The sequence below is a fragment of the Lissotriton vulgaris genome, chromosome 2_1 (genome assembly GCF_964263255.1).
Source record: "Lissotriton vulgaris chromosome 2_1, aLisVul1.2, whole genome shotgun sequence".
In the NCBI taxonomy this organism is placed as follows: domain Eukaryota; kingdom Metazoa; phylum Chordata; class Amphibia; order Caudata; family Salamandridae; genus Lissotriton; species Lissotriton vulgaris.
In genome coordinates this window covers 921,021,964-921,033,759 of record NC_141687.1, presented here as the reverse complement: position 1 = coordinate 921,033,759, position 11,796 = coordinate 921,021,964, and the positions used below count along the sequence as shown (strand labels likewise).

The window sequence follows — 11,796 nt, the reverse complement described above, 5'->3', positions numbered from 1 at the left end:
GGTCTTAAGCCTGAACTGGAGATAAAACTTTTTAGCAGCTGCCGGTTTAATTTCATCTAGGACCGGCTCGAACTTAAACCTATCTTTAATTTCTAAAAAGGCTGTGGTTAGCCTGCCAGTTCGAGAACAACTGTGTAGCTGTACCAAATTGTACTCCTCATAGTGAGCCGTCAATAATTTCCTGGGTAGAGAGGCACAAGCGGTCTCTGGGTGGTCCCAAAGCTCGCCCAGACCCATTCTAACTAGCCAATGTTAATATAGGCAAGCTACGGCAGTTTATCAGCCCCTCGTAGATTCAATATTTCCATTAGCTCCTCCTTATATGGTAAGAGTTTGGGGGTAACCCACAGGCGACGCCAATACAGTAAAGGATTCAGATTTAATACATCTGCAATTGCCATAAGGCCCCAATCTAATCGGAGCGGGATAAGTGGAGTGCTCCGTGAGAGTTTTAGCAACTGTCTAAGGAAATTATTCTCTACTTGAGTGAGGTTGTCTTGATTTACATTCCTCCAAAGTTCCACACCATATAACGCCCCTCCCCGGGCTTGAACCTTATATATTTCGATAGCCGGACTCAATGGTTTCTGGCTAGACTTGCAGAAGACCTTCATGATACCACCTGAAGATTGCGCTAGTTTTAATGATGATTTTTAGATCTGAGCCCCCAATCCATAGTTTCTGCAATTGTTATCCCAAGATAATCGAAAGAGGTTACTCTTTCAAGGGGTTTGTCATTTAATGTAGGGTTAGCTCTTGTACTTTTAGGACTATTAAACACCATAAATTTGGTTTTCTGTAGATTAATTTCAAGACCTTTTTGGCTACAGAATACATCAAATTTATTGAGTACCCTCTGGATCCCCATGGGTGATTTAGAAACTAATAAAGTTTCATGGCAAACATCATTGCCGGAAGGGGTCGGGAGGCTAGTTTAGCGCAAAGTTTTCCTCATGCAGCAGCTTAATGAGATAATGAGATGGATTAAATATACAGGGACCCCCATCTCTTAGAGGACTGTCCACAGTTTTTCCCTTGGGACCAAATCAAAGGCTGACTGAAGGTCAACAAATATTAAATAGAGGCTGCCACCCTCCAAGCACAGAGTCTTCCAGGGTAGCATTTGAAGCCTACGTATTTGGTCCACAGTGGACAGTTTTTCCCTGAACCCTGCCTGTAGGAGAGTTAATATCTTCTTTTCTTCCATCCAAAATTGGAGCCTAAGCAACACTACACACGCACAAACTTTTTGTGAAATGTCTATGAGGCTAATTGGCCTATAATTATTTGGGTGGAGTGGAGAGCCTTTTTTGTAGATCGGAAGTATTTCCGCGCAGCCCAGCTAGGGGGGATCTTCATACCCTGCAATATTGCGTTAAATAGGACCCAAAAATATGGAGCCCAGATGGTTCATTGCAAAAAAAAATCCCCCGGGATTTTATCTAAACCGGGTGCTTTGCCGGGGGCTATTTTTGCTAACGCTCCCTTAATTTCATTTAAACTTATACTTATATTACTTTTAGCGTCCGGGACTTCTTTACATTCACCAGCTCTCAGGAAGTAGTCGGTCCCGAAAGGATAGCCTTCAGCTGGCTCAGAGATCGGGGTTTCTTCCTTAGAGTACAGGTATTCAAAATATTCCCGCCAAACCTCTTCTCCCAGATTCGGGTATACTGGTGATCTAGGGCCAGAACTGTCCAGATTGACAACTCTCAAAAATGACCTCATAACCCTAGCCCCCAGAGCGCTTCTCAGGGCATCCCATTTGTCAATTTCCCACCCTTTCTTGGCTTCTAAGATCGCAGTTTTGTATGTCAACCTAGCAGATTTGATTGATGGACGATCATTGGCCTTGATGGACAGTACCAGCGATCTTTTAGACTTGCGGCATGATCGTTATACCATGGGTGGGGGGGCTTCCTATTTGGCCAGTTCGGTATTTTTGGATAGAAGAAATCCAGAGTGGCTTCTTCTAATCTAGCATGGTTCTTCTTCACCAGCTCAAGGTCTATACCATTCCCCTTTTGAGTTATTGACTGAAATGCTGTCTGGAGCACCAGGATCAAGATTTCATATAGGGAGCTCATTTTGGCTTGCGATTGGCTAAGATCTGACCATCTCTCTCTTCGCCTACAGTTGGTGAGAGTCATCCTGGGATCAATAGAGTTTTCCAAATACGAAGCACTCTCTGAAGCGAATGCTTTTAATTCCAGTACTAGCGCATGGCGATCACTATCTAACCGAGGGACAACCCTGAAATCAATAAGCCTTTCCCAAGATTTAGAGTCAATTAAAATGTAGTCTAATAAAGAGCCTCTTTCATTTCGGTGGAAGGTATCACTGCTAGAAGTTTCAGAAAAGGATCTACCATTACAGGCTCTAAGAGTGTGTTTCAATACAAGGCAGTTAATTTGAATCACCAAGGGAGACCATTTTTTAACTGGTGGACAACGGGTCTCCGGGATTACCCAGAAGTTATCCTCCTCATATAAGCTATCCTTGAGCAATACCTCCAGTGGCTCAAACTGACAATTGAAATCCCCTCCCAAGATCACCATATGCTTCTCAGCAATGGTACCTAAAAAAGTAGATAATTCTTCCAGCGTATGTGACTCTTTGCCCAAAACTGTGGGTCTCGAATATACTATTATAAGGACTACAGAAATCTTTAGTGGGAATTGCAGAAAGATCCATAATATATCTTTAGATCCTGTGTCTATCTGCTCGGCCCTGCATCCTAAGTGGACACTCACCCATGTACTAAGGCCTCCAGATGGTCTCTCTTTACCCCCAGATTTTGTGGGAGTACTAAAGGTGGCAAAGCCCAACTTAGAGACCTCCCCTCTGACCCATGTTTCCTGGAACATGCAGATCTCAAATTGGTTAATAAAGGTACCCCAAGTGGGGTCCTCTATCTCATTACTCAGTCCTGCAATGTTCCATGATAAAACTCAAATTTTTGGGCAATTAGGAGGCTTTCATTTTTGGGGGTCTAAGGGGAGTGATTTCAATAAGGCCTCTATTTTCCCACTATCAGCCTCAAAATTTGACCCTATGAACAATCGGATTTTGATACTACTATTCAAAACAGAGTCACCACCGTAGTGGATGTAAGCAGGGGAGCCGCACATACTCCCATGGCCTAGACCCACCTCGGTGTGATACAGGGACCCACTATGCCCGCTTCTATCTGGGTTACAAGTTGTAATGGACATAATTAAAGATAAATTACTTCCCACCTTTTACCCCAATAACCCCCATGACCCACACTTAAAATGAATTACAAAAATTCCATATTTAATTTTCAATTAATGTATATTAATTAACAAATAATTATTAATTAATTAAACATTCATTACTTCCCACACCTTACCCCATAAACCCCACAACCTACACCAAAAAAAATCGCACAATTACCATAATTAATTATCAATTAATTAATTAATAGAAATTAACAACTAATTATTAATTAAACATAAATTTCTTCCCACCCTATACCCTTATAGACCCCACAACCCGCACCTTAAAAAATCTTTATTAATTATCAATTAATCAATTAATATTAATTAAGACCCAATTAATAATTCATTTCAAATACATGTCTTCCCACAATTAACACTATAAAATCTAAGATATATAAATAAAAAATAATCATTAATTTATTATAATTAAATTACTTCCCATCCTATTCCCCTATAAACCCACAACCCGCTAGTGAACTAAAAAATGCTACATTTAATCAAAACAAAATTCATAACTACTAAAAATTTAACACATATATTAAAAACATAAACAATACTTATACAAAAAACATACATTTAAAATATATAAATTAAAATCATAACATTAATTAAAAAATCGATATTTTAAACAACTATATTTTTGCAAACAATATTCATGACTTCTATATTTTTAAAAGCGATATTTCTTACCTTAAATTCGATATTCTTAGCCACGATATTTTTGCTGTCGATCTTTCTGAATCATGATATGTCCAACTCAATATTTGTGTAAGTCGACATTCCCAACTCGATATTCTGTCTCAACACCCTGCCACTGCTGATCAAAGTGCAAGTGCTCCCAGTGTAAATTGTGATTATGATTGGTTATCCATGATTGGCCTATTTGATTTACTGGTAAGTATCTAGAAAAGTGCATTGAGTCTGCCAGGTCCTATAAATCAGCTGCTACTAGTGGGCTTGCAGCACTGGTTGTGCCATCCACCTGTGTAGTCCTGTAAATATGTCTCAGATCTGCCACTTCAGTGTCTGCGCCCGCAGTCTTAGACTGCCATCTCGACCTGACAATTGCACTCACTTGCTAGGCGATAACCTTCCCTATTCTTACGTGTGTGGCACCCCTAAGGTAAGCCAAAGGTGACCCCATGGGCAGGGTGAAGTGTATGTGAAAGGTAGGACATGTACTGGTGTGTTCTATATGTCCTAATAGTGAAATATTGTGTATTTCGGATTTCACTGCTCAAAGGCTGCCTCTCCAATAACCTATCATTGGAGCTGCACTGTAAAATGTTACATGTATAACTTTCAATTGGGACAGCTAGAGATTTGGAGTTTAGGCTCTCTGAACTCAGAATTTAATAACACATATTTTAGTAATGGTTGTTTTAAACTGTGTGTTTGAAAATGCCACTTTTAGAAAGGGTGCATTTTCTTGTTTAACCATCCTGTGTGCCTCTGCCTATTTGTTTATTCACTGTCTGGTTTTGGAGTGACAGGAGCTGGGAATGTGCATTCACTCTATGCAGTTGCAAGGGCGGGGTTAAGGTGTGTCCTGCCTTCCTGGGTGACTCATAGCCAGGCTGAATAGACATTTATGCATTTAGAATGGTGGGAGGAGTTTTCAGTAGCACCTGTATAGGCTGTGTCTGCTCTGCACAATGCTGCCCCGCCCCCCATCCTGTAGTGAAGCTGGACCAGGGAGGACAGAATTGTTTTTACTGAGCTCAGAGACTCTTGCAACAAAGACTACAAAGAGAAAATGGGGTATAAATAGTATACCTAAAACCCCAGAACTTTAGATCACTTCTGAAATTAAGAGGAACATCTGCCAAGGAGAAGAGCTGAAGAACTATAAAGAAGAGTACTGCCCCTTTGCAGTGTGTTGCTTTGCTGAGTTGGTTTGCAGTTGCTGCTTCTGCCAAGGAGAGGACAAAGACTGGAACTTTGCTGTAAACTTGCTTGTAAAGAATCTCCAAGGGCTTCTGTGTGCTTTCCTCCTATTCTGAAGTCTCAGGGACACAAAGAGTTAACCAACAGGTTCCTTGAACTATATTGCTGGGAGTTCTGACCTATCAGGAGGTGCCTATTCCAGTTCTGGACCTCTGGAAGTTGTTCCTGTTGCTGAGAGCTGAAGAAACCAAGAAAATCTATGCTTCGCCCTTCCAGCAGCTGTTTTTCCGATGTAGCGCCACGGAGCGGTAGAAATTTCCATGCTCTGCCATTATGTGGCCAAAGACTCAACGCAGCACCTGCCAGCAGCTGAAAATCGGCTGCACGCCAAGTCCTGTGCACCAATCTCCAAGATCTGAAATCACTGCACTGACTCTGACGCAGGACCTGCTCTACGGCTGAACAAATTGATGCATTGTGGAACCGCGGCTGAGGAAATGGAAGCAGTGCCTGTTTACCACCGCCACATCAAACTCCAGCGCTTCCCGGCTTTCCACGCATCGCACCTATGCACCAAGTCTTCCGATGCACCACTTACACACCAGAACCATCTTGGAATCGATGTATCAATTCCCCCTACATTCTGGATTTGATGCATCACACTTCTCCTGCGTGCAGCAGAACTGTGGTATCGCCTCCACAAGGACTCAGGAACTGACACATCAATGTGTTTTTCAACACTTCCCTTCTCTGCAGATATTTGGCATTGTGAATTTTGACACACCTTAAGGTACTTTGAGTAAAAGCCATGCATCCATAGTTTTCTAGGGACAGAACTTCTTGAAACCTTTTAAAAGTCATATTTTGAATTGTGTATGTTGAATTTTTGTTGTTGTGGTCTTGTTTGGTTTAGATAAAGATACTTTATTTTTCTAAACTGATGTGGTGTTCATTTGTAGTGTTTTTACTGTGTTACTGTGTGCCTGGGTGAAAATACTTTACACTCTGCCTTTGAAATAATCCTGTCTGCTTGTGCCAATCTACCGAGGGGGTGGGCAGGGGTTATCTAAAGTGTGTACCCAATTTATCCTGACTAGAAGCAAGGGTCCCTACTTGGACAAGGTGCAAATCTCTGCCAACTAGAGACCCCTATTTCTAACAGTATTGGAGCACTTAGAGCACCGGTTGCTGCTTCCTGTACTTTATTTGCAAGTGTGTATGTGTACCAGAGAAGCGTACACCACTGTTTGTGTTGTGCCTACTGTGCTGGATGTGGCACTCGCACTGTTGCGACAATAGTTTTCGGAGTTAAAAAAAGTTTGCGCTGATGCTGCATTGTGTACAGCAAATGGAAAAGATGTGGCCAACTTTAGAACTGGGGATCCAAATTCCTACGCCCTCTAAACATCCTGTGAATCTGGGCAAATAACTTAATCTGCCTGTGTTCAAAATAATTAATATGACTTTGAGTATTGTAACTGGTGCTCTTGTAGAGTACTCCAATACCCCTGGGCCGAGTTTGCACTGTATAAAACTGCAAAATAGAAGATCATGAGGAGCGGGCTTTGGTGTATAAGGTACGCCAATGTTTGTTTCGCCCAGGGTGCTGCTGGTGTAAAGGCTGGCCCTGCCGATGAGCATACATGAAAGTGTGTTGCTCCCACGCCTTCCGGGCAGGAGGGGCTGGGAAGGAGTCAGTCAGTCACACGCCTGGCGCTGTCCTGTGTCAATAACTGAGTCAGTCACTTATCAAGCATAGCTGGTAAATAGGACTTCATGAGTTGATGAAGGACAGTTGGGCTGGGTCAGGTTCATCTAGAAACTAGCCTGGGCTTTACGTCACCAACCAGATGCAGTGCAGAGACAGCAGTACGTGCACGTGAGATAGTTAAAAATCTTTGTTGTTGCACTGTTGAAATTTGCACACAAATAACTTAAACATATTTAATGCACTAAGCTATAGGGTGATATTTAATGTCTAAATATTTCAAAACTTGACATCCAGAATTGCTTTCTATACCTTATTACTTTCCCTCAAAATTCTTCATTAAAATTAGTTTTAAAATGCGCCATGTGCCGCTATTTTTTTCAAAATGTTCTCAGGGGTAAGACCACTTCTAACTGTCCTTATGTTAGTCAGGCTCGCTCCTTTGCTAAGTAAAATGCATCCCCAACATTTACGACTCATCATTTTGAAATGTCACCAGCCGCCACTGATTAGGTGAGGCCTAAAAAATTATCTGACACTGTTTGGCAGTTCCCTCTAGTTCTCCGAGTGCTGTCATCCCACTCTACACCCGGGCAAAGCCATAGGCTTATGTCCCTCCCCCCCCCCCCACTCTCCGACCCCTGCAAACAGCTCCAAAAAATCACAAGTCATATCTGCACTCCACACTGATTCCCGTGGCCTTCCCTGGCACGCAGTAGCGGTCGGCAGTAGGTGTTTCTATAGGGCGGTGACGTGGGCAGGAGGAGGGGCAGGGTGGGGGGAAATAATGTATGGATTACGGAGTTTTACAGGTAAGTAAACATTTAAATACATACAACGAATTTCGTTGCGCACACTGCATCACCAAATGTGATGCAGTGCGCGCAACGAAATTCGTTTTATGTATTTAAATGTTTACTTACCTGTAAAACTCCGTAATCCATACATTATTTCCCCCCATCCTGCCCCTCCTCCTGCCCACGTCACCGCCCTATAGAAACACCTACTGCCGACCGCTACTGCTGGCACGTGTGCTTTGTGACCATAGGAGGGCGCGGGGCTGGGAGAGGCTCCATTCACACCAAATCAGGAAGTTGGTAAAGTTCACCTGTTTTCGCCAAAGGAAGAAATAATTAACTCATTCACCACTGCCAAAAGCACAGCCCTAATTTACTGTATTCAGAGGCAGGAGTAAATGTACCCATGGTCGGGATAGGGCGGGAAGACTCCCAAAATTGTGGGATGTGCAGGAATAAGGCTGTGTGCATTAAAAAGGATTTTATGTGAGCAATAACGGTACTTTGGCTAAGTATGTGCACGGTTGTAAATGTACACTATGCATACACACGAATCTGGAACTGCTTATGCACGTGAGTGAGCCTGGGAAGCAACTAGAGGGACAGCTTCCAAGGCAGTCTCGTGGACTCCTACAGAACGCCCAAAAATGCGTGATTCTCTTGCAAGTATCGAGAAAATCTAGAGAATAGATTTACGATTTTTGGCAATCGCATTCTCCGCTTTTATTCTACAGCTGTGTTAGTCGCGGTCCGAGCACTCTGGGCTTTGCGTAAAACTTGGATTCCTGCAGAAATCCAGTCCTGGCTTTGCGCTGACGGCTGCTGGGGAGGTGGTACCAGCCAGCCCCGTGGATGGAAGTGGATTGCTAGATGCTATTAGATGCCCGGCGCTCAGCTAACGGTACAAAAAGCCAGGATGAGCACGGGAGTGCAGCCTTACACTCGTAACCGGATTTACTGATGTGCAACTTGTTCAGAAAAGCCAACAACTTTTTTTTTGGTTTTCGATTTGGAAAGAAGTCATCTGACCGCGTGGAGTACAAATTATTGAACAGACAGCGCAGTTCTTCCATAAAGCTCATTGAAACAGGCAGGGGAGTCGGTGTCTCGAGCTTCGCAGAATGTTTTGGGGGAGTTGGCATACAAACATAAATGTATAGGTGCGGTTTGGACTTTACTAAAGCACCCACGACGAGTCAGTCCCCAGTGAATCGTTTTCGGGCAAAGCTGTCTTTTGTGATTTTTTTTTTTTTTTTTTTTTTTTGTGAAACGCACCCTTTTTGGATGAAGCGAGGAATTTGGTGAATGCTCATCCGTAAACAGCAGTGGAATGGGCCGAGGTCTCCAGTGATGAGGTGAGTCTGCGAGGCTGCAGTGGGACGGTAGACTGGTTTCTGCCTGTATGGTGTTGTGTAGACACGTGTTGTGTCCTACGTCGCAGCAGTGTTTCTTAATTTGTTATGCAAGGCGTAAATATGCATTCCAATTGTGTTCTGTCCCCAGACACTTGTAATTGGGTTATATCGGCAGCAAAACATCTGTAATGTCAGTTTTTGTGTGCACGAACGTGTGACAAATGGCTCGCAGCCTGGATAAACTGTGGTTTTCCGAAAGATGGCACTTCCAAGTGCTGGTTTGATGACAGCTTTTTTCGCCCCTGAGAAATGTGAGCAATGCAAACCATTTGTCAGGACACATAAACACGGGGCCGGGTAATAGATGGCAGCGTTTGATGGGCCGGGCGGTGGTAATGACATATGGGCTGTAAACTCTGAGAGAAAAATCCCAGCCTCGCCTTTGATGCGCACGCTGCTCTTGTGACCACGGGGTTAGCAGATGTGTAGCTTCCACTCTGGGGCCTAGGGTCTTATGGTAAGTGCATCGGGTCGTATCGATCGTAACGAATGGGGGCTATTTGATATCAACCAGGCTTGGAGCACGTGCTCATCATGGCCGAGGAAGTGCACGCATTTTGTCCCATTTATCAGCTTTCGTCTGGGAATTGCTGGTATTGCCTACAAGAAGTGAACAGCCCTTCTGGGGTATCCGCATGTCTCATAAAATGTGCAGCCGAGGTGCTGCGAAATGTTGTCACTGCCCACGGAAGTTAGAGCAGAGCCCTGTTGAGAAGCGTTGTCTCTGAGCACTACAAACAGACCGACTTTTACTGAGAAGGGTTTGTGTTAACCGTAGAAAGTAGAGAAGCCTTGCTGTGATGTGCTGGCACTGCCCATAGAACGTGAAGCAGGCCTGTTGAGATGTGCTGGCACTGCCCAAAGAATACAGCACAGCCATGTCGAAAAGAGTTGGTACTTCCCTCAGCAAGTGAGGCAGCCCTGTTATGAAGTGCTAGCACAGTCCAATTAAGGTGGAGAAACCCTAGTGACAAGTGCTGACAGGCACTACCCATAGAATATAGAACATTCCGGCTAAGAAGGCCCTTATCTAGCACCTGGCGCTGTTAGATTTAGATCACGGGGCGGGAGCGCACATTGCATTTTTGCAGTTGCACGGGGCACGAGCGCACACCGCAACAGTTCATGGTGCATGAATGTGGGATGCATGGGTGCAGGCTCCAATGGGCATTGTGTATTACATAGTTTGTCTGGGCAGGGTGCAAGAGCGCCTAGTGAACGGAACATGCTGCTTGAGTGTTCTCAGGCCGTGAGTTATGGCGCATTCGCGGCGTAGATCAGCCGTGCGTGTATCTCTGTCTGACACCGATCAGACAGGCACCTGTGTCGAATGACGTCGACCGAGCTTGGAGCGTGTTCTACCAATCAGAACCGAGGTCCCTCCTGGGGACCAACGGTCAGATGTGGAACCTGCTGTGGATGAGGGCGCGAGTGGGGGCAAGGGCGACATGGGCTCCAAACCGAACCCACCCCTCCACTGGTTGGGAAGTAAAAAAATCCAAAAATGGTGTAGGGTGGCCTTACACACCTGTGCTCCGGCGCCACTACCCATGCTGCACCAATGGGAGCTACAACCACGAGGCAAGGACTCGATATCGACCGGTCACAGAATGTGACCCGGGTGACATTTATGTCGGGGCTTGGGACACGTGCGGCTAACGCGTTCCTTGGATCGAATGGCGCACGACGTGTTCGCAGCGGGCACCGATACCCACTAAGGGAACCGCCATCGAACAAGGACGTGGAATGGGTGTAGTGAATAATACCACAATCCCAGCCAGACGGCATTTTAGGGGTGGACGCTCTGGGCTATTTACTGTTGGTGACGGCTGGCGAATCAGGACTGTGCAAGGATGTAGCTATGATGGTGCAACAGGCGCAGTGCACCGGTGCCCTCTGCATCCAATCATATTTTATTAGCATCCAACAGAGGTCAAGGGGTCCATTTTATTTGCTTGCATTAGGGCCCATAGCATTCCGGGACCATGCTGAGGCGGTTTAAAGAAAAAAAGAACATATTTCTTTTCACTGGAGGGCCCCTGTAATCTGACTAGCAGATGGCACCCACCAGAGAAGTGTCAGCGTTCACTGGGTAACAATTTCGAGATGATCCAGTATGCAACTTTTACTAATTATAACTATCACAGTAGAGAAAGTGTAAAACGAGTGTTAACACGCATTGCATTATTTGTACAAAATAGAAACATATATGCGAGTTGCTAAAAGTGAGTTCTAGTATATGTATTTTTCTAGAAATGTGGTTTTGATTTAAGTGCCGGTACTAAATTCTCTCTCTTTTGCAAGGGCTCGCGATTAACGATTGTTACTTGTAACACTTTATAAAAGGGTCTTCGAGGACATATCTGTTGAGACTGCAACAATATACAAGATCAGACACTCGCAGTCTTTCGGAGAACCATTAGCAATTCTGAACGCGAGACATCGCGCTGCTAAAGTATATTCGAAACCCTAAGCGAGGGTGAGAATAAACAAGTCTATTTTTAAGTTTGTGCAAGATCTTTCCATTTCGCCACACTTCTTTTAAACCTTCTACCTGACGCGTAAAGCCCGTTTTGTTTGGGAAATGGGATTTGTTTCTGGGCATACTTTCCATGCGAACCAGTGACAAGCGCGCGACTGGTGACGTCAGTGAAAGGATTCTTCCCGGATAGAGCTGGAAATATAATAAGTTTTCAGTTTGTAAGTTTTCACTCTGCTTAGTTTTTGACACACACAGATATATAAAA

The 11,796-nt window shown here is 44.3% G+C and overlaps 1 protein-coding gene across 1 annotated transcript in view; it reads left to right on the top strand.

The window, feature by feature from the left end:
* Positions 1-8,534: 8,534 nt before the first annotated feature.
* Positions 8,535-11,796, top strand: part of RSPO1 (R-spondin 1) — a 381,570-nt gene continuing 378,308 nt past the window's right edge. The window contains exon 1 of the mRNA XM_086958739.1: positions 8,535-8,989. The gene's annotated coding sequence lies outside the window, so the exon portion shown is untranslated. The remainder of the gene's footprint in view (positions 8,990-11,796) is intronic.